This window comes from Phocoena phocoena, chromosome 2 (assembly GCF_963924675.1).
Source record: "Phocoena phocoena chromosome 2, mPhoPho1.1, whole genome shotgun sequence".
In the NCBI taxonomy this organism is placed as follows: domain Eukaryota; kingdom Metazoa; phylum Chordata; class Mammalia; order Artiodactyla; family Phocoenidae; genus Phocoena; species Phocoena phocoena.
Genome location: NC_089220.1, coordinates 176,960,855 through 176,984,626, shown reverse-complemented (window position 1 = coordinate 176,984,626; position 23,772 = coordinate 176,960,855). Strand labels below are relative to the sequence as shown.

The window sequence follows — 23,772 nt, the reverse complement described above, 5'->3', positions numbered from 1 at the left end:
TTCAACGAAAACACCATGTCCCAACGAATTCCTTACACATCCAGGTACGAACCAAAGACCTGTAAGCAGCGTTATCCACAGTGGTCTAAATCAGAAACAGTCAAAATGTCTACCAACAGCTCAGTAAACTGGTGTGCTTACAGAATGGAACCTCCTTCAGCAACAGAGTGAGTGAACTATCTACTGACAATGTAAGTGACCACACAACCATCATTTGAGTGAGAGAAGACACAGACACACAATTACATACTGTGAAGTTCCATTAAAACTTCCAAGAATGGGCAAAACAATCCATGAAAGTTTAAAGTGAGAATAGCGGTTTACCCTTAGGAAGGAGAGATGCGCATGAGGGGTATCTGGGGGGAATTTTAAAAACTACCATAAGATAAAAGCACGCGAACACGTGATTAAAAGGGCACACTGAATACTTGGGAAAACTAACACAGAATAGTTAACACTGAGGATGATTCTCTAAGGATTTGAAAATGAAAAGACAAACATCCTTTAACCATCAAGACAAGAACACACATAAAGGAAAGAAGTTACACTGGCACCAGACTCGGGCAGGAAGAGGAAACATACTTAAGGTACTCAGAAAAGAAACTGAAACCCAGCATCGCAATTTCAGACAAACTGACCCTCAAATATGAATACAGAGACCACAAGAAGAACTTTTAGGAAAATTGTTCCTGTGAGCCCTACCCACGAGAAGGCTATGAGAGGATGAATTTCTGAAACAATTACAGAAGCTTCAGGATAAAGATGGTTACAAGCGACTTAGTTAACCAGGCTAAGGGTAAAAAATAGATCTGGAAATGCAGTCCAATACAAGCAGCAAAAATGAGAAAGAGAAGGGAGAGAATAAACGGAAAATACACAAGCGCACTGACCACCTAACAGGCATTAACTGGAAGTAACAATCAGGATAAAGTAAATGAGAAGTTGGGAGGACCTGCTGGTCACTGCTAGGAACCAACAGACAGTATCTGAAAAAAAAGAGTCCCATTTCTGTGAATCTCTCTTAAAACACACCAGGCAGGAAGTGTGTAAAATAAGCCTGAGACACCCCGTCAGGCTGAAAAGCAAAAGGGCACAATCAAAGTCCAATGGGGCTGTGTCAAAAGCCCCAGCAGCCAACTTGAAGGGGCGCCCACGGGTCAAAGACGCGGTGACGCGACCACCAAAAAGAATGACTACGACGGACTGACACCTCCCAGATAGAAAAAATCCTTGAGTTCATGATGATACTTAAAATTTAAAAAAAGATTACTAACTTTGGAGACTGTTAGGGCACGGAAACAATATTCTGCACATTTTAAGTTAAAGGAAGACTCCAGCATTTAGCCTATGGCTCCACCATAAGCTGTATTTCAGATTAACCTACGAACTGATAAGAAAAACTTCTAACTCTAAGAAAATGATTAAATAAATGCTGGTGTGAGTAGCTGACGGATTACAGCAATAATGCCTCTGAAATGTATGGTTACGAAGTTTAGTGATTTACAACAGACAGGGATCTCTTCCTCAACCTCAGATGCACTAAAATGATGTTTTTTTTAAAACAATGAAAAACCGTGGATATGTGTCCGTCAGAAGACTAGACAACGACTTTCTAGAGAAGGGAAGCCAGAGCACAGAGTCAGAGCGACTTGGGAGACGGCCCAGGAGCCTGTGATGCTCAGAGCGCCAGGCACAGGGGTGCCAACGCCCAGGCCCTGGCAGGGGTCTCTTCCCCCCACCTCCTCAGAGCACCGTGCAGCCGGCCACGTAGGTGCCAGGGAGCAGACCCCAGGTTTCTATGATGGAAAACTGCAAAGCCACAGGGGAAGAGGCCTCTACATTCCGTACTCTGCAACCTCCTACGACCAACAGTAGTTGATTTTTCATCCCTTCACTCCAAAGCTGGGTTTCTCCATCTTGACACGACCCACATTTTAGGCTGGATAACGCTTTCTTGTGGGAGCCTGTCCTGGCATTCGAGCAGCATCCCTGGCCTCTATCCATGAAGTGCCAGCAGAACCCCTCCCTTCAAACCGTGACAATCAAAAATGTCTTCAAGTATTGCAAAATCGCCCCCAATTCCCTCCAGATCCCCCCCAATCCGGAAACCACTGTTCTAAAGAGAAGTCCGCCGGTCACCAGGCCCTGCCGAGGCCAAGGAGCTTCCCGTCAGCCTCTCACACCTCACTAGTAAATACAGGCAGATAACCAAGAATTCAGACATTGGACAGAAGCCTTCAACAGGACAAACACCAAGCCGACTAACAGAAGAAAGTCCCAGAGGAAATAAGGATTTATTAACGAAACAGCAGAGAATTGAAAACGAAATCAAAACCATTCTACTGAGTATCCATCAACCAGCAGAATAGCTTGTTTGTTTGTTTTTTAACTATAATTGATTTACAATATTGTGTTAGTTTCATGTGTACAGCAAAGTGGTTCAGTTTTATATGTGTGTGTGTGTGTGTTCTTTTTCAGATTCTCTTCCATTATAGGTTATTACAAGATACTGAATATAGTTCCCTGTGCTGTACAGTAGGACCCTGTTGTGTACCTATTTTATATACAGTAGTGTGTATCGGTTTGTCCCAAGCTCCTCATTTATCCCTCTCTCCACCCCTTACCCTTTGGTAACCGTAAGTTTGCTTTCTATGTCTGTGAGTCTGTTTCTGGTTTGTAAATAAGTTCGTTTGTCTCATTTTTTAGATTCCACATATAAGTGATATCATATGATATTTGTCTTTGACTTATTGCACTTAGTATGATCACCTCTAGGTCCATCCATGTTGCTGCAAATGGCGTTATTTCATTCTTTTTTATGGCTGAGTAACATTCCACTGTATATATGTACTACATCTTCTTTATCCATCCATCTGTCAGTGGACATTTAGGTCGCTTCTACGTCCTGGCTATTGTAAATAGTGCTGCTATGAACACTGGGGTGCAGCTATCTTTTCGTATTAGAGTTTTCATCTTTTCCAGATACATGCCCAGGAGTGGGACTGCTGGATCGTATGGTAGTTCTATTTTTAGTATTTTAAGGAGCCTCCATACTGTTATCCATAGTGGCTGCACCAATTTACATTCCCACCAACAGTGTAGGAGGGTTCCCTTTTCTCCACACCTTCCCCAGAATTTATTTGTAGGCTTTTTGATGACGACATTCTGACTGGTGTGCGGTAATGAGTCGTTGTGGTTTTGATTTGCCTTTCTCTAATTAGCAACGTTGAGCATCTTTTCATGGCCATGTGTATGTCTTCTTTGGAGAAATATCTATTTAGGTCTGCAGAATAGCTACATGTTAAAGCCACAGAACTAACCTGGGTTCCAGGCCAGCTCTACCACTTAACTGCCTGTGTAACGTTAGTCAAAGCAGTACCTTGCTCTTCTAATCTTCACAATGGGGATAAAGATTAGTACACATATCTCAGAGCTGCCAGAAGAAGTAAACAAGGAATTTAAAACTTTGTAAAGCACACAGCACCCAGTAAGGAATCAATACATAAGAGGTGGGGCTTATTTTGGTTTGCCTTAATTATTCTTAGATTCTACAGTATATCCATGGGAAAAGACTAGGACATTATGAAAAAGGAACAGCAACACACACACACAGACACACACAACTTATTGGCAGCACGTAATTTTGACAGCACATTCTTTAAAAATTAAATAGAAAGATGGAAAGTAAAAGTTGAGGCTGTCTCTCCAAAAGCAAGAGCAGAAGAAAAAAAATAGACTACTGATCCAGAAAGACCAATACACACCTAAAATAACTTCCAGAAAGATGGAGAAGAGCTGAGGGAAGGAAATTATCAAAGAAATAAGAGCAGAAGAACAAAAGTCTCCAAGCTGAAAAGGCCCATGGGATCCAACCACTGCAACACTGAGGTGCAGACAGAGAACCCCCAACACAATAACGCTTATTGTGAAATTTCTGCCCCAACCCACTCTTACCTGGTTAGTTCTCAGGCAGCCCTCAGACCTCCTTAACTAGCTCAGTAGTCACTTCTCCAACAAAACGTTCCCAAATGTGAGCGAACACTCCCACCACCCCTATTACACGCTCTAAGTACCAAAAACCTGTCTGTATCTCGGTGTTAATGTTACCCTTATTTAAGTGATGCTTTGAGTACTGATTTCAAGAGTCACGTAGCTAAAGAACAGACCACCACGTCTATTTTTTGCCCTCGTATCCCAATCACCTAACATAAGGTACCATAAGCATTTAGGTACTTTTTGTACGAATGAGCCATATAATAGAAGCACTGCTTCCTTGTAAATATAATACATTATTAATCACAACTACCTCTACCACAAAGTTCTATGGCTCTTTACATGACATAAGGACATTTCACAAGTTTCTCATACTGTTTTGGCCTACATTTGCTTCTTTTTATTTGTAATCCTTCAGTGACATAACTGACAAGTTCCTTGAACTAAATCTCAGATTTCCTAAAGGAATGAGTGTCACCTGGTGGAAGGACATAAGATTAAAAAGCAACTCGAGGCAATTATCTAAAGCTTAGTAGGCACAAAATAGAGACCTAGCAAATATTTACTCAAATTAGAAACTAAAGATGTATATCAACCTTGTCAAGTAATGAAAATCAAATTTTCATCATCTGCATAATGTAAAACATCCCAGTTTAAATAAATGAAATTTATAAATAAAATGTATTTTTAAAGTTGGCAGTTAACACCATTTAATTTAGCTTCTAACTGAACTAAACACAGAAATGAAAATGAGGAAAAAAGCACTTAGAGCTTCTACTCTCCCAAGGTGCAAAAGTAAAGGAAGTTACAATTGAAACACTACTTGCATATGAAATACATGATTTGATGTATTAAAGGCCACTTTTTCTTTTAATTAGGAAAGCTCTTTATCAGAAGGTGTGTGCGCGTGTGTTTTATGCTTTGATCTTGAGAGCCTGCGCTTGTTAAGCCAAAATAACCTCACGAAATTTAGTAAGAAAACAAGGGGACCATGAGAATATAGACAAAGCTGTCGCGATGGGAAAGAACGGGAAATTAGAGATGGACGATCAAGGACGGCACACCCCACTGCACTGGGAAGACCACAAAGAATAGACTAAAATACACGTCCACTTTTCTCCAGAGGGACGTGCGTGTGTATCAAGAAAGAAAACATTACTAAGTTTTGACAAGAAAACAAACACTAACTTTTTACGGTGCAACTGTCAGATCAATAGCAACCAATTAAAGTAACAACTTCATGGATGTTAATACGCATGTATCTTCACCGCTACATCACTGAGCTGTATATGAAAAACAGAACAGAAATACCACACGGTGAAGGTACCTGTTGGGAGTCAGTGGGGTAAACTGGGCGATAACCACCCCCGAGTCTTTAGTGGCTTCTAACAGGGAAGGCCTGTTGTCGCCTGACACTACAGGTCCTGGGGACTCTGCTCACACGCCCACGTACCGGACCGGGGAGATGGTGCCCCCAGCATCTCACACGCCGTCACCAAGCGGGCCGGAGACCAGGCCAACTCCGCACCTGCTCCTCGGGGCTTCTGCCCTGCACCCACACCTCACCTCCACTCACATTTTATCGACTCCCCATGTTTCATGGCCACGACTAACGACTAACGTCAAGGGGCACGGCTAAGGTGACTTCACGGGGGCCTGCGAACTGTATTACCCTAGGAGAGATGCAGGATGGCAGGATGGATGCTTTTGTGATTCAGAATGAAATCATTTCAAATTAATTAACTCCATTTTATATACACAAAAGCCTACGATTTCACTTTGAGGGGTTTTTAATAGTAAATTTGCATTAAAGTCTTGGTTTATAAAATTCCAATAGAGCGCTTTAAACAACATTTTGAAACTTTTAAAAGTACTTAATCTGAAAATGTTAAGGATTTTCTAAGTATTTTACATGAAAATGGAAAGAATTATAAAATCAACCGTACATGATTTCCAAATCATGACCACCAAAGAACACCCCTCATTCCTGCCATCTTCACTGACATATAAAAACCATTAACATTCATTTTAAAACAGGTGGATTAAAAATCTTTCTTTACTGTCACCTACCTGTAATAAAGACGACACAACTTATGCAACAACCTGAGTTAACTGAAATTGATTTAAAAAAACCAACTAGGGCTTCCCTGGTGGCGCAGTGGTTGAGAGTCCGCCTTCCGATGCAGGGGACACGGGTTCGTGCCCCGTCCGGGAAGGTCCCACATGCCGCGGAGCGGCTGGGCCCGTGAGCCATGGCCGCTGAGCCTGCGCGTCCGGAGCCTGTGCTCCGCAACGGGAGAGGCCACAGCAGTGAGAGGCCCGCGTACCGCAAAAAAAAAAAAAAAAAAAAAAAAAAACCAACTACATCTTCAATTATTTACGAAGGACCACAGTATTTCAATAAACAAAGCCAGTGGGATGTGAGCAGCCCTTACTATGCCCTCAGCGAGCACTCAAGTATTTGTGAAATAAATGGAAGCCAAAGTGGGAAAGACGAAGCCTGGAAGGGAAGGTGCCCAGTCTCCCTTAATAGCCACCTCCCTTGAACACCTACATCACTTGTAAGCCATGTGGAATATGCAGGGATGAGCTACACACAGCTGCTGCCCAAAAAGGACTGACTTCAACAAACAACTATACCCGTAATTACGGTAGGTGCCAAAAATACGCTACATGGATGCTCACAACCAACTGGGAATATTAGATCAGTGCAAACAGCCACGGAGAACCTCTCTGGAACCAGCATATAAAAATAAATCAGACCTCAGACTTGGCTGGGGGCTACAAACACCTCACACCCTAACACATGTTCTCCATAAGATCTACGAGCTAAGGGTTTTGTATTGGACAGTGGGTCTGTCCAAGATGCTTCTGTCTTCTGCATTTAAGACAAAAAGAATCCGTGTGTATGTATGCCGTAACACAATAAACTATCAGAAAAAGTAGATGGGACACAGACCAGAAGATACTTAAAACGCATATAAACAAAGATCCAGTATCAGATATATAAAGTCATTCCTACAAATCAACCAGAAAAAGACAAATAACCAAAGAGAAAAAGCAGGCAAAGGATATAAAAAGGCATAAATAGGAAATTGGAAAAGCTCAATCTCTAATATTCAAATAAATAGAAACTAAAATAAAGGGACAGTATTTCAAATTGACCCTGTTGGCAAAAATTAATTCCAAGCGTTAACACAGATGTAAAGCAATTGGGACTCTCCTTCTGTTGGTGGGAGTGTGAAAGGAAACAATCTTAGAAGAGCAATCTGGTAACACCTAAAAAAGTGTGAGATGCACCCCAGTCTTGGTGCGTTAACAAAATGTTAAGCAAAAACAAATGCAAAAAGATGTAAGTATGATTCTAATTATAAAAAGTTTTCAAACAGAAAAAATAATACTTCATATTTTCTAGGAACAGAAGTTCAAGATAAGGTGACCTCTGGCAGGTGAGGGATAGGAATGGAAACTAGAAGGGACACTCAGGCTTCAACCGAACCTGCAGTATTTTCTTTCTTAAGCTGTGCGGTGAATATGTGGGTATTCAAGCTATGGTTCCGCCTTTTTTAATGCCCAAAATATTCTATGACATTTTTCAAGTGAAGGAAAAGTTAGAAAACACATTTAGCCAACTCAAGGACTTTTTCAAGAATTTCAAATCATAGACTGTGTCAATTTCCATTTTGTAATTTTACAGAGAGAAAGGAAATAAAAAGGCAAGAACAAAAGTTTATTAAGGCAAGAAAACATCATCCTGAAAAAGCAGAAATGCAGCCAAAGGGATAATGAGAAAAATAGCGAAATCCTGGGATAAAGCACGGAACGCAGCTAACGAAAAGAAAGCAATGGAGGAGGTTTATGGTGATGATAATAACGGTGACTCATGTACCAGGTCCACTTAAAGCATGTTTCATATGTTAATTCCTTCATTCCCGGTAAGAAGCATACAAGGTAGGTACTACTACTGTCTCCATTTAACATGTAAGGAAAAGGAGACACGGTGAAGTAAAATCCTATGATCGCTACTATCACCTTACTGCTGGCACAGTGCTCCTGGCACAGCGAGAACCTGAGGCCAAGCAACACGGCTCCACAGTCCCAGCTCTAAACCACCGCTTCAGATGTGCGCTCACAAGAAGGGCCAGCTGGGTACCTGGACACACAGAATACACCTCAATATTCGCAGGCAACTAGACAAATACGATGAGAATGAAATGATTGCAAGAGTGAGAGCAAAAGGAAAAGAGAAGCAACAAGAGGTCCAAAGTTAATCTGAATGATGAAAGTCGTCCTGGAGGTCACAAGACGCCTCCCTCTAGAAATTACCTTGGTCTCCTTCAGCCACATATGGAAACCACCCGTTCACTAATGATTCTGAGCGGAGTGCCTAACGTACCAAAATAAACTTCAGGGAACATTATCCAGTCCCTCCCCCCAAATCAAATGGAGTTTACACCGAAAATTTACTTGTGATTCTAATTTTTTTAGATTTGGGGACACATACCCTAGAAACACTGTTTAAAATGGCAGCTAGGTCTCCAAGCCAGCCCACAAAACCATGTGAAATTTCCCCTGAACCTGGAGTTTTCTGTGAACAGCGTATGTGTCCCTGTACACCTTCCGACACAACCTAGAGAAGTGCGGACCTAGCTGTACGTGACCCTGCCACGTCATAGTGCGTCGGGACCCTGAGGAACAGCGTGCCCCCTTTTTCTCTCTGGGTCCACAACCATCATCGGTCAACGTACCACGAGAACCAATTCAGAGCATCAGGACCACGCTCACGGCTCAACAGCCACCCGGCAAGAGGACGCGAACTACTGCCTGCCCTCACGTTAAGCTAAGGCCTCCAGAAACAGCACAGTCCAGAGCTGCGGTGATAGGGAGGGATGACCCAGGGTACTAGGACTGCAAACACACAATTCACTGAGCCAGGCACTCTCCAACCGGGTATGTCCAATCACCTGCAGAACAATTCTGCAAAACCTAACCAAGGGGGGACAGGCACATCTCTGTGCCCAGCAACGCCACTGTCAGGTAGAAAAACCTAGAGAAGCTGGATGTTTCCCTACCGGAATTAAGTCTCTGAAATTGGAGAATCACGGGAGTCGCCTCCACAAGGGAAGTGAGAGGGTTACCGACGTCCTGACCCCATCCATTCTAGGGAATGAACTGTTCTTGAGTCCGGTAGGATACCCTGTACATTCATGTTTGTGGAGAATGTACGTTCTGTTAGTCAAATATGAATAAATGTAAATGCAGATGACTGTTCTAACGCTATGCATATTCAAATAAATATATAAATCTCACAGTAACTTTTTTTTTTTCTTTTTGCGGTACGCGGGCCTCTCACTGTTGCGGCCTCTCCCGTTGCGGAGCACAGGCTCCGGACGCGCAGGCTCAGCGGCCATGGCTCACGGGCCCAGCCGCTCCGCGGCATGTGGGATCTTCCCGGACCGGGGCACGAACCCACGTCCCCTGTATCGGCAGGTGGACTCTCAACCACTGCGCCACCAGGGAAGCCCCTCACAGTAACTTTTAAAAGATGCTCTTCCATTATATTAAACACAGACCCGGCAAGAGGAAACAGCCCCATGGAGTATCCACGGTCCTTGCCCCTATTCACCCAGCCCCAGTCCCAAGCAAATCTCTGAAAAGGGTTACATATGGCCTCTGTTTTGAGAGAGCGAATTACAAGGGCAACAATTTACTCAGGGTCTCAGGAATTCCTATCTTCGGCAGACCTTACATATTTCTGTGCCTGAAAAAATGTAAGCTATAACGTAAGAAATAACTTCGTCTGGCTGCTCCAACAGAGCTGGCCGAACAGTTACCTTTGATTGGCCAAGGAGCGTTACCAGCTGCTGATACCCAGTTCTCCGCTCTTTCAGACCAGGTGGCCAGGGATCATTTGCAGTGTCGGCTGCCTTGTCCTTTTCCTCCCACCCAAGGCAAATGGTATTGCAGAGGCAAGTAACATAACCTCCCCAACGGGTTTCCTCTCCGAACCTAACATCCCCTCTCCCCTCCAAAACAGCACAATTTGTTTCTGCAGAGCCCAGGACCAGTGTCTTGTTAAATAGCCTTTCAGCCTTGAATCTGATTTACTACTGTGTAAATATCACCTTTCCCCCCTATAAGATGCTTTTCGTTGCTTCTAGATTAAAGCAAGGGAAAAACATGGAGTGCCTGCGTGATTATAAAACCACAGCTCAATGAAATTCTCTCTCTCTCTTTATAGCTCGACTGTATCAATTATCCTGGAAACAACTACTTTCCAAGCAAGTCTCATGGTGCTAATGATTAAGAAAACTGGAATTAGTGAGAGATTAAGATCAAGCATTACCTTCCAGCTGCTTTTTCGTTTCCTCAAGTTTCCAGGTGGGAGATATAACATTTTTAAAGTACACTCTCATTCACAGGTTGCTTTCTGAGCATCTGCTCAAGACTTATTTTCAGACTCAAGATTAAGATTTTCACTTTTAAAATTCTACCTAAATTCACGAGCATAAAAACTTCACAAATTCATATTAATATGGAGATTGAAAATAACCCCCCCCCCCCGCTGAGTTATCCCTCACACCTTGCGTGCACTTCTCAGCTACTCTGCCCACGGTGTCACGCGTTTCATTAAAAACAAAATTGCAAGACATCTTTCAGAAGAGAAACTGAAAATTTCCAATTACAAATGTAATTTGGTAAGGAGCTATTATCCAAAATACATAAAGAACTCTTACACATCAGTAATCAAATGACAGCCAAATAAAAAAGAGGGCAAAGGGAGATTTCTGGTTTCAGCTCAGACATGTAAGGAGAATGGAAGTTGCAGGACACAGTGCCACTCTGAAATCAGGACAGACAGGAATGCAGAGAGTCGTGGCTGAAACCAGCTTAGCAGGGGCAGATGTTACTGGGGCCAGAAACTTGTAGGGACCCTTAACTGGTGATACTGACAAACTGATGGTGGGCAAATGTGACTAGTCCGAGGGTTAAAAACTCCTGGGGACCCAGTCTTGGAGGAGACCCTTGCACTTCCCTCTGGGAGCCCAACCAAGTTCTCATGGTGACAGGAGAAAACTCCCCTATTATTTCAAGCAGGGGAAGGAGAAAGATATCATTTTGAAATACAAAGGCCAAGAGCTTTCTCCATAACAAAGTCCTCCCCTCTAATGGAGGGGCTTTATTTACCAGAGCTTTATTTGACCTGGGGACAGGGCAGTAGGATAACTCTAGCCCCCTCTGGCCTTCCTGTCTCAAATAAGGGGAGAAAGGAAAGAGGGAAAAAAAAAAAGAGGCTAAGAAATGTTTCTGAAGGCCCTCAGAGCCCAGAAGCTGACATTTAATCAGAAGATTATATAACAATTCCTCTCCCCTACAACTCACCACCATCAACAGGGCTCTAGTAAAGTAACAGTGGATTGTAACTGAGAGAGCCGTAAGACACAGACACCAAGAGAGTTCTTAAGGAAAGACAAAGGGGACAGGGGAGGGGAGACACTGAGAGCTACAGCCAACATTGAACACAGCCAGGTCAACATAAAAACTCACATAAAAAGCCTAATTACCTCAGTACCTATTACCCAATACATCATGTCCAACTTTCAACAGAAAATCACAAAGCACGATAAAAGGCAAGAAAAACACGGTCTGAAGAGATAAAGCAAGCACCAGAACCAGACTCAATGCTGACACAGACTTTGGAACTCTGCGACAGAGAACTGAAAATACGCGTGATAAACAGGCTAACGGCTCTAATGGAAAAAGTGGACAACGTGCAAGAACACACGGAAAATGTAAGCGGAGAGATGGAAACTCTAAGGGAGCATCAGAGTGAAATGCTAGAAATGAAGAACACCATAACAGAAATGAAGAATGCTTTTGATGTGCTCATCAGTAGACTGGACATGGCCAAGGAAAGACTCAGTAAGACTGCAAATATGTTAATGGAGATTCCCCAGACTGAAACACAAAGAGAAATAGGATGAAAATCTTAAAAAGGAACAGAATACCCAAGAACTACAGGACAATTACAAAAGGTGTTACATACACATAATGGGAACACCAGAAGGAGAACAGAAAGAGAAAGAAGAAATATTCAAAGTAATAATGGCTGAAAATTCTCCAAAATTAATGACAAAACACCAAACCACAGGCCCAGGAAGCTCAGAATACATCCAACAGAATAAATCCCCAGTAATCTACACTTTGGTACACCATACTCAAACTGCAAGATCCAAAAATGAAGAGAAAAACCTTGAAAGAAGTTCAAGTGAAAAAAACACCTTACCTATATAAGACAAAGACAAGAATTACATCAGACACTTCATCAGAAACTATGCAAACAAGAAGAAACTGGAGTAAAATATTTAAAGTGTTGAAAGGAAAAAACACCACCCTAGAATTCTGTATCCAGTGAAGCTGTACTTACAAAGTAAAGGAGAAATAAACAAACGAACTTAAATTTAAGAAATCTGCTGTCAGTAGACCTGCCTTGCAGCAAGTGTTAAAAGGAGTTCTTCAAGAGACAAGGAAAGTGATGTAGGTCAGGCACTCGGAAATACATTAAGAAGAGAAGAGCATCAGAGTAGGAGTAAATAAAGGTAAAACAAAACTTTTATTTTTATTACTCTTAAGTGATCTGATAATTGTTTGTTCAAAGAGCAGCAAGGTGTTGGGTGACTACAGTATATAGATAAGTGAAATGAATGACAGCAATGTTATAAAGGATGGGAAGAAAGGAATTAAGAATATTCTTTATAAGGTACCTGCAACTACCTGTGAAATGGTACAGTGTTACTTGAAAGCAGACCTAGATTAGTTGTAATGCATGCAGCAAACTCTAGGGCAAGCACTAAGAAATCTTTGATATGTTAAGAAAGAATAAATGGAATCATATAAGGTGTTCTACTAAAAGCAGAGAAGGAAGAAAGGGTGATAAAAACGTAAAAAAAAACAAGTGTTATGAATAGAAATCAGTGGCAAATATAGCAAATATAACTCAGCTACGTCAACAATCACTTTAAATATGAATGGTCTAAATATACCAATTGAAAGACAAAGACTGTGAGAGCAGATTAAATAAGGAAGAACCTACTGCCTACAAGAAACCCACCTTAAATATAAAGACACAGATTGATTAAAAGTAAAGGAATGGAGAAAGATAAACCATGCAAAGAAAGCTGGAGTACCTGCATCTATTTCAGACACAGCGAGAGCAGAACAGGGAATATTATAAGGGATAAAGGAGGGAATTACATAATGAAAACGGGGTTATTTCTCTGAGAAAACATAACAATCCTTAACGTGTATGCACCTAACAAGACAGTGTCAAAATACATGAGGCAAAACTGTAAAACTGCAAGGAGAGGACTCCCCTGGTGGCACAGTGGTTAAGAATCCACCTCCCAATGCAGGGGACATGGGGTCAAGCCCTGGTCCGGGAAGATCCCACATGCCATGGAGCAACTAAGCCTGTGTGCCACAACTACTGAGCCTGCGCTCTGGAGCCCGCAAGCCACAACTACTGAGCCCGTGAACCACAATTACTGAAGCCCATGTACCTAGAGCCCGTGCTCTGCAACAAGAGAAGCCACTGCAATGAGAAGCCCACGCACCCAACGAAGAGTAGCCCCCTCTCGTAGCAACTAGAGCAAGCCCACCATCAGAAACAAAGATCCAACGCAGCCCAAAATAAATAAATAAATTTATTTTTTAAAAATTGCAAGGAGAAATGAACAAAGCCACTATTATACTCAGAAACTTCAACACTCTTCTATCAGTAGTTGACAGATCCAGCAGGCTGGAAGTCAGTAAGGATATGGCTGAACCAAACAGCATCATCAAGCAACTGAATCTAACACTTCATCTAACGACAGCAGTATACACATTCTTCTCAAGCTCACACAGACCAAGACCGACCACATTCTGAGCCATAACACACCTTAGCAAATTTAAAAGAACGGAAACCATACAGCATATGCTCTCTGATGGAGTTAAAACAGGAATCAACAGAAAGACAGCAGTAAAATCTCCACGTATTTGGGAATTCACCAACAATTCTAAATAACACACGGGTCAATGAAGAAGTCTCAAGACAGATACATTTTTTAAATACTTTGCAATAAATGAAAATACAACTTATCAAAATCTGTGGGATGCTGCAAAAGTAGTGGTTAGAGGGAAAGTATAGCTTTGAAGGTAAGAAAAACAGAAAGAACTAAAATCAGTAACTTAAGTGTCTACCTTAGGAAACTGAGAAAAAAAGAGCAAGGAGAAAAAAAAAAGAATAAAATACAAGCAAAAAGCAATAGAACTGAAACAAGAAACAGGAAAACTCAATGAAACCAAAAGCTGGTTCTTTGAAAAGATTAACTAATAAACCTACAGCCAGGCTATCCAAGAAAACAAATGAGAGGAACACAAGTTACTACTAATAGCAGAGATGAAAGAGTCACCAGCATTATGCATCCCATGGATGTTAAAAAGATAACAGAAGATTATAAATAAGTCTACGCCCTCAAATTTGATAACTTACATGATTCCACCAATTCCCTCAAAGATACAAGTGACAAAAACTCTCACACAAAGATAAATAGGTGATCTAAGTAGGCTTATATCTATTAAAGAAATTGAATCAATAATTAATAACCTTCCCAAACAGGAAGCACTAGGCCCAGATGGTTTCACTGGTGAATTTAAGGGAAAAATCATCCCAATCCTCTACAAGGTCTTCCAGAAAAAATAAAAGCAGACAGTGCACTTCCTAACTATATACCTAACCATATACCAAGCATTGCTCTACTACCGACACCAGATAAAGACATTACAAGAAAGGAAAACTACAGACTAGAATCTCTTATGAACAGAGACGTAAAAATCCTCAACAAAACATTAGCAAATCAAATCCAACAATGTATAACATGAATTATATACCAAAACCAAGGGGGATTTTTCCCAGGAATGCAAAGGCTGGTTCAATATTCAGAATGTAATAATGTAATCCACCACATCAACAGGATAAAAAAAGTCATATGATCGTATCAAGAGATGCAAAAAATCATTAAAAAAAAATCCAACATCCACTTATGATAAAAACTCTCAACAAACTAGGAATAGAGAGGACTTCCTCAACTTGATAAAGAATATGTATAAAAATACCTACAGCGAACATCATACTTAATGGTGAAAAACTAGATTCTTTCCCCCTAAGATCAATAACAAGGCAAGGAGGTCCCCTCCCTCTCACCATTCATACTCAATACTTTACTGAAATTCCTAACTAATGCTGTAAGAAAAGGAAACAAAAGGTATACAGATTAGGAAGGAAGAAGTAAAACTGCCTTCGTTCATAGATGACGTGATTATCTATGTATTAACAGAAAATGCCAAAGAATCAACAAAAAGAACTCTGAAACCTACTGACTACAGCAAGGATTCAGGATACAAATTTAATATACAAAAATCAATTACTTTTCTATACACCAGCAATAAACAACTGGAATTTGAAATTAAATTAGTATCCAAAAATTAGGTATAAATCTAACAAAATATGTACAGAATATAAATAAGTACAGAAACTCTGATGAAAGAAACCAAAGATGATCTCAATAAATGAGAGATATTCCATGCTCATGGGCCAGAATACATAATATTAAGATGTCAATTATTCCCAGTTTGATCTATATATTCAACATAATCCCAATCAAAATTCAAGCAAGTTATTTTGTTGCTATGACAAACTGATCCTAAAGTTTATATGAGTAGGTGAAAGACCCAGAATACCTGAAACAATACTGAGAAGAGTGAGAGGATGGACACTACCCAACCTCAAGACTTACCATAAAGCTATAGTAATCAAGCTTCCCTGGCGGCACAGTGGTTAAGAATCCGCCTGCCAATGCAGGGGACACGGGTTCAAGCCCTAACCCTAGTCCGGGAAGATCCCACATGCCGTGGAGCAACTAAGTCCGTGCGCCACAACTACTGAGCCTGCGCTCTGGAGCCCACGAGCCACAACTATTGAAGCCCACACGCCTACAGTCCGTGCTCGGCAACAAGAGAAGCCACCGCAAGGAGAAGCCCGCGCACCACAACGAAGAGTAGCCCCCACTCGCCACAACTAGAGAAAGCCCACACGCAGCAACGAAGACCCAACACAGCCAAAAAAAATTTTTAAAAAGAAAATAAAAGCTACAGTAATCAAGAAGGTAGTACTGGTGAAAAAACAGACAAATAGATCAGTGGAACACAACAGAGAGCCCAGAAATAGACCCACACAATAAAAATCAACTGATCTTTCACAGAGGAGAAAAGGCAATTCAATGGAGACAGAATGGTCTTTTCAACAACTGATGCTAGAAAAATCGGATATTCAATATGCAAAAAGTTGAACGTAGACATAGAAGTTACACCTTTCACAAAAATTAACTCAAAATCAATCACAGAGCTAAATGTAAAAACTGTAGAGGATAACAGAGGAGAAAATCTAGGTGACCCTGGGTATGGCAATGAGTTTCTGATACATCTCCAGAAGCATCATCCACGAAAGAAAACTTAAGATGAACTTTATTAAAATTAAAAACTTCTGCTCTGTGAAGACACCATTATGAAAATGAAGGCAAGGCACATACTGGGAGAAAATATTTGCAAAACACATATCTGATAAAAGACTTGTATCCAAGAAAGACAAAGAAATGATAAAACTCAACAATAAGGGGGAAACAGCCCATTTAAAACATAGACAAAAGATCCGAACAGACACTCCAACAAAGAAGATACACAGATGGCGAATAAGCAAAGAAAAGATGCTCCACATCACGACGTAAGAGAGCTGCAACCTGAAACAGTCACGAGACACCACTGCACACTTATCAGAACGGCTAACGTCCACAAAACTGACACCACCAGGTGCTGACAAGGATGCAGAACAACAGGAACCCTCAGGCACTGCGGGTGGGAACGCAGGGTAGTACAGCCGCTTTGAAAGGCAGACTGGCAGTCTCTGAGAAAGCCACAGTCTTACCATGTGACCCAGGAATCCTGCTGCTCGGCATTCACCCAAATGACCAGAAGACTTAACGCCCACACAGAAACCTGCACACAAATGGTTAGCGAAGTTTTATTCATAACTGCCCAAGGCTAGAAGCAAACTGACTCGGGTGAGGAGAGAACCTGCAGCCCAGGGGAGCTGGCAGCCTCCATCCTGAAGACGCGAGCTTCACACCTGCCTCCTGGTGTTTGTACAATAGTTATTTCTTCTGCCTGACCTCCCCCTCCTCCCGCATAAATCCTTACCTGAGCAACTCGGATTCAACATGCAGGTTTTAGCTTAAACTACCGAAACCTCCTTGAGCACCTCTCAGAGGCCAGTACCGAGGGAGACACCTCGCGTGTCCCGTAACAGCTGTAAACACGGGCGGCCCCGGAATGCTGCAACTGCCCATCGCTGCATCTACAAGCCCTCTGGGGGGCTGGAGGCGCCAGAAAACAAGGGGCTGCACCCGCTCTGCCGGAAAGCTTAGCCCTGGGGACCTACACGGTGTCTGGCACATAGTAACACGTCAACAAAGACAGCGCCAACAAAGCAATCAATCATCGGAAATTAAAACTACGTAACGCAATGTGATAAGGGTCTAGCGAGTTTTATCCTTACTCCTGTAAGACTGAAATCACAGAAATACACACAGTAACTCAATCACATCAGGAAATTTTTCTTGAAAATAATCTCTTTGTGTTTTGTTGAAATACTTCCGAATCCCAAAAGGATAAAATTCAGATTGCTACCTTTTTTTTCTCCTGTCCCCATACATGTATGCAACTATTTGAAAGGGGAGAAAAAGCATACACAGCTATTTAAAAGGTACTAAAAGTTTGATATTCTTATCCTAGAAATCCAACACAATTGTGAAATAAGAACAAAAATTTCTTGAAGAAACAAAACTACCAGGCTTCTTTACAATAAATATAATACGGTTATGGAAGTCTTTAAGCCACATCTTGTTCTAAAGTGAACTTAAACCAGATTATAAAAATACATACAACGCCACTGAATAAAATAAAATTTAAGGTAAGTAAAGGAATCTCAGTAGGAAAAAACACAAGGACGGGAGGTAAATTTAGAAACGAGGTTCAGACACGAACTACACGCTTCATGGTTCTGTATATTTGCAAAATGTGGGTCCAAGATGTGGCTCTACACTGACTGATGATCTATCAACTTCCCTGGGTCCTGTGAAAATGGACACCCTTGTCTCGCCTCACATTATGTATGGTATCTCCTAGGTCTTCTACCAGTACCATCTTTCTTCTGACGTCACCCTCAGCCTAAGCCTTTTTCGGGATCTCGTGCTCAGAGTTTTTATTATTCAACTTTTCTATTTAGAAGTTTTTCTTTAAAAAAAGAAATCCGCAGGTAACACAGTCTAGGATCATCATAGCTCTTTTCCAGCGACAAGCTCACAACCTCCGGTACTCCCCCAGAGTGGAGCTCAAAATCCTACGGTGGCATGTGCCATACCTGCCACAGACCCTGACACCAAACCTACCTCTTCTTAAGTATATTTTACATCAGACCAGCAAGTTGCCTGCATTCAAAACTGTGTGGTGATTTAACAACCACTTTCTTTTTTACCTAAAAGAAGATGAGAACTGTGAAAATTTGGGGCTAGAATAAAATCAGGTTTCACATTCACCCAGTTCTAACCCACATACCAACAGCGCCAACTGCAGGCAAAAGAGCGTAACATCAGAGCACGTTACGATTCGGTCTAAAAACAACTCTTTTCAAACAAATTCCTTTTGCTCTGCTGAGATTTACGTCCAGAAGCCGAAGCCTTCTCTCCTCCACCCTTCAGTAGAGGCACTTGGAAGCCAGCTAAGCAGGCTGTCCCGGCTGTTTAAACTACTGCCCCACGAGACCTACCTCCTGCAGGGCATCCTAGGCTTTCCTACTTGAAAACTAACATAATGGGTCAGTCAGAGGACACCCTGGAGTCCCCAGTGGGGAGCGGGGAGTGGTTAAGAAAGGGAGGACGTACTAGAGTTACACACTAAAGCTGATTTTAAAAATACACTTTACGGCAACTACTGAAAAAACGTTTGGGACAGTACACATGCTGTTATGCTATTTAAAATACTAGCAATATCAATTCATTTGCTGCATTGTTTTTATAAACCAGATATCAATAACAGTTTGCTTCCTAGCCACTTAATTACGGACACATACTTGGAATAACAACCTATGCTGAAAACTCAACAACTAGTGTAACGAAAAAATTCTTTACACATTAGTCTTATTCTATTAATAAAAATAACAACCATCTCTGTCAATTCTTTTTGGTCCTTCACATGCTATGATAATTCATTTTTTTCTTAATAATTATATTTGCCTAACCTATATAACTACAAAAAGAACTAAGACCTTCGCTATCTTATTTGAAACTCACAAACAACCTCGTCAATAGGTATTATAATTTCCATTTTATAGGCAAGGAAACTCAGATAGTAGTCACATTATAAATAAATACAAACACACACACATCCACTGTTTGGCGGGCATGTTTGTTTACTGATTAAGGAGTAATGATGCCATGTGAAATGTGTTTTATTCCTTCTCTCAAGAGATCAAATCAATCTAATCAAATCCATAACTATCCAACTTCCAAACATTTAATACAGGAATATTTTCATGACTGCCTCAGTAAGTGATAAACTTCATCAATTATAAGCCCAAAACCATTTCTAACACATCCCAAGAGAGCAACTAAAAGACCTAAAATTATTCAGAATACAAAGGTATCCTGGAAAAACTAAATAAACCAATAAAGCACTCTTTAAATGTATTGCTAGGAGAGTGCCACACATCAAGACGCTGACTTCTTGAGGACTGCCACTGCCTGAAGCCCACGAACTGCAGCAAATCTGACAAGAGAAAAACGCAGTAAGAACTGCCCTGTCCTGTGGAGCAACCGTCCCTCAGAAGTTACTCACTTCCAAATACTATACATCGGTCAAAAAGCCTCTCATCACAACAGACAACCATAACAGGTCGAGCTGAATGGAGGACGGGCTCAGATACTGTTGAGGCATACGTGTCCAGCTCGTCCAGACTCGAGTAAGACTCTAAATTTCTTTCAGCTTGAGTTAAAAGAGAGAAAATGCAACTCATGTTTCCAGAAGCAAGAGTGGCATATTTTCCAGTAAGTTCCTTGTTCTCGTCTTACTATTTTAAGAGTTCTGATCACTCCCAGCATTGCTGTGTGGCAAGATCTGGTTTCTGGTGGCTGATCATTTCCACGGCGTGACGCTTGGCTAAAACGGTCTCCCACACACTGTTTTTTATTCCTATTTAGCGTCCCTGTATTTATATACAAAATTCCACTTCAGTGGCACTGTGCCAGGAGAAGAAACAGCTTTGCTAGAATTCACTGACTTTATTAGAGGAAATTATTTTAAATTAAGGTAGCCACTGAACAGCTGTCATCCTGAACCTCAGAAAATATATTCCTTCTAATTTTTGCTGCGAACATTTATTTATTTAAGTTGAATTCCAGCTCATGAACGTTGACCATGAGGAGTCTAGCCCTTCCTGCTACTATTTCACATTCCTTTTCTAAACAAGGGCAAGCACAGGCATGCTCCATCAGTATGCACAGCCAGATCACCACCATTAAGTGAAATCATCTATGTATTTTCGGTGGAATCCTTTTAACAACTTCCACGCCCGGCAGTGAAATGGAACAAGGCTGTTTTGTTTTCAGAGGGCAACAGTTTGATCTCTGGTTTACTAGATGGCGCTCAAAATATTTTTGCATATGTTTTTCCGCGAAGAACATCTGACAACAGCATGGTTTACCTTGACTAGCGAATGCAGGCTTTTTTCACCAAACACATCCCAGAGGAAGGTCAGGTCTTCCTGGCTGTCCACATGTGGCCGCAGCTGGGCTGGCAGAGCCGCCAGCAGCTCATACAGACCTATAAAACGGAAATAAAACACAGAGCATCACCGCACAGTGTGGCCTCATTAATTTCGCTTGAGGTGTGTGAAACTGACAGCCGGAGCGTGTCGCTTCTACCGGGTCTGTATTCTGGGCCATCAAGCAAAACTCTTCTCCAAAGAAGGGGAGCTTTCGGATTTTTAAATTCCAAAGACGGATGTATTAACAGGCCTGTTTTTACCTTGTGCGGTGGTCATTTTACAGTCCTCCAAGTTTACATAACCCGAGACAGAAAATGTGTACAAGCTTTCAAAGAAAAAAAGAAAAAAATGCATACATTCCTTTCCTTAATCGTTATTACATTTCCCTCAATGTTAGCCAAAAAGTGAAGTGAGTCATGAATAGGAAAAACTTCTTTAGAAGAGAAAATTGATAGCATGGTCCATTAAAATGGTTTTGTGGTTTCCAAAGAGTTCCTAATAATATATAGCTTCAAAAACATTTGCGTTACTGAACGTCCAAAAGCAAGTTCCCAAAAGTAAGCCAGAATAAACCATACTTGGTGTGGCATTATTTGTAGCCACGCTTTTTTTTTTTTTTTTTTTAAACAATGACAACAACAAACTGCGTAGCACTTAGGCTAAATGAGACTCTAATTTGGAGGTATGTGAACCCCTGGAAAGAGTCAAGGCAACAGATGCAGGTTGCGTGTGCTCTCACTGGAAGCTCCCTGCGAGCAGACAGTAGCGCAGTGTCCCGGGAGCAGCCTGCACCGACCATCCGTCTCGTCCCCGGGACGGCAGACTCCTGTCCAAGAAATGTTGCAGCAGTGCTTGCCCGGGACTCTTCAGGGAGGTGACCTGGCAGAAGTCAGCATCAACTCAGAGCTCATGTTTCATTTTCCAGCAGGATTCCATGAGGTAAAAAGGACAAAATTCTTTTTATTTCTGTCTGCTGTCTACAAAAACACCGAGACCTCCTGGGGTCTACAACACATGGGACTCTTTCTGTTTCTGGTCTGAATAAGAGCTGCTGTTCATTAGAAAGACAGCTTTACAAGATATTTAACCAGCGAAAACGCATAAATTAGGGACTTCTGATCAGCACGTCTGCTATCTTTCCAAAGCCTTACAATATTCTGATAACCAGTGACGATTCACAACCACATGCATGGGTACCACTTTGGAAGTCAGATACGAAATTTGAGAGATCTGACCAAACTGAAACATTCCTTGGGCTGTATTTGGCCAAAAAGATCCAAAATACTCCAGACAGGATAAAAGAAAAAAAAAAACCTTCTCTCAACTGCATTCTTAAGTATTCCTGGTGGTTTATATTTATTCTCATAAAAACCTGGCATCCTGCCTAAACTAGCTCTTATTTACAATTCAGCAAAAATATTTTTACGGTAGCTCAACCTAAGTCAATGTATAATGATACAGGTCTCACTTTATACAAATATATACACACACACACAAATGTAATGTAATCACAATCGCCAAGATCAGAGATTCAAAACATGAAATTATGTGAAAAGAACTTAGAATTTCACAATTTTATTACTGATTTCAAGAGTAGTAAAAATGATTACCTATTCCTTAATAATATCATTGGGGGGAAAGACACTAACTCAACTGTGATATAATTTATGTGGTACAGTTCATGGGGGATTCAATAAGTTTAAATAAGTTAATACACTTGAACAGTCCCGCACGTGGTAAGTACTCAATGTTTCCTATTGATGGTGGGAGCGACGGTGAGAGCAATGGTGAGTGCCATGGTGAGAGCGACGGTGAGTGTGATGGTGAGTCATGGTGAGGGTGACGGTGAGCGACGGTGAGAGTGACGGTGAGAGCGACGGTGTCATGGTGAGAGTTATGGTGAGTCATGGTGAGAGCGATGGTGACTGCGATAGTGAGAGTGATGGTGAGAGCGACGGTGCGCGTGACAGTGAGAGCGACGGTGAGTGCAATCGTGAGTGCGATGCTGAGAGTGATGGTGAGTGATGGTGAGAGTAATGGTGAATGTAATGGTGAGTGTGACAGTGAGTGTGACGGTGAGTGTGACAGTGAGTGTGACCGTGAGTGCAATAACCATTGGGTTATTGACTTTGACTGTCATTCATCATTAGCATTACTAAAAATGCAGAAGTTCGGATCAAACAGACAGACCTAGATTCAAACCCCAGGTCTATACGCATTTCATATTACTTATCTGAACCTCGTCTCCGTCACGTATTGAAAAAGAAATGGTAATGTACACATGTGGTAGAACTGCACAGAATACACACACACACACACGCACGAGCACATGTGAAACCGAGGACATCTGAAAAACGTCAACTGATGGCATGGATGACAATCTCCAAGTTGTGACACGCTACTACAGTTATGCAAGATGTTACCACGGGGGGAACGGGTGAAAGTACACAGGATTTCGCTGTACTATGTCTTACAACGTGTGACTCTGTAATTATCTCGAAATAAAGCTGAAACGTACAACAGTTGCTGTAAGAATTCAATGGAACGATTGACAGGGCGGGCACTTGATTAAAATAACGATGTTCTTTCCTTAGTGCATCTCCTTGCAGCGAACGTCTCAGTGCACTGCTTCTGAGGGAAAACAACAGCTTAGAGACACCTGCCAGCTGGACATGACACCGTACTCAGAAATGAAACCACCCGCGTCTTTTCCATATGGGAGTTGTTCACTTTACCCACGTACACTTAGCTTCTTGTGGGAATAAGCCATGTTGGATTTAATTTTCAAATAGTAGTAACTGCTCTGTTAGTTAAAGCTCAGAAGCCCGAGTTTTCTGTGTTTCTCCAGCTTTATGCAATCCTCA

At 41.6% G+C, this 23,772-nt stretch overlaps 1 protein-coding gene across 1 annotated transcript in view; it reads right to left on the bottom strand.

Annotated features, from left to right (window-relative positions):
• Positions 1 to 20,956, bottom strand: part of MPP7 (MAGUK p55 scaffold protein 7) — a 165,646-nt gene extending 144,690 nt beyond the window's left edge. Inside the window, exon 1 of the mRNA XM_065900993.1 lies at positions 20,846 to 20,956. The gene's annotated coding sequence lies outside the window, so the exon portion shown is untranslated. The remainder of the gene's footprint in view (positions 1 to 20,845) is intronic.
• Positions 20,957 to 23,772: the final 2,816 nt, after the last annotated feature.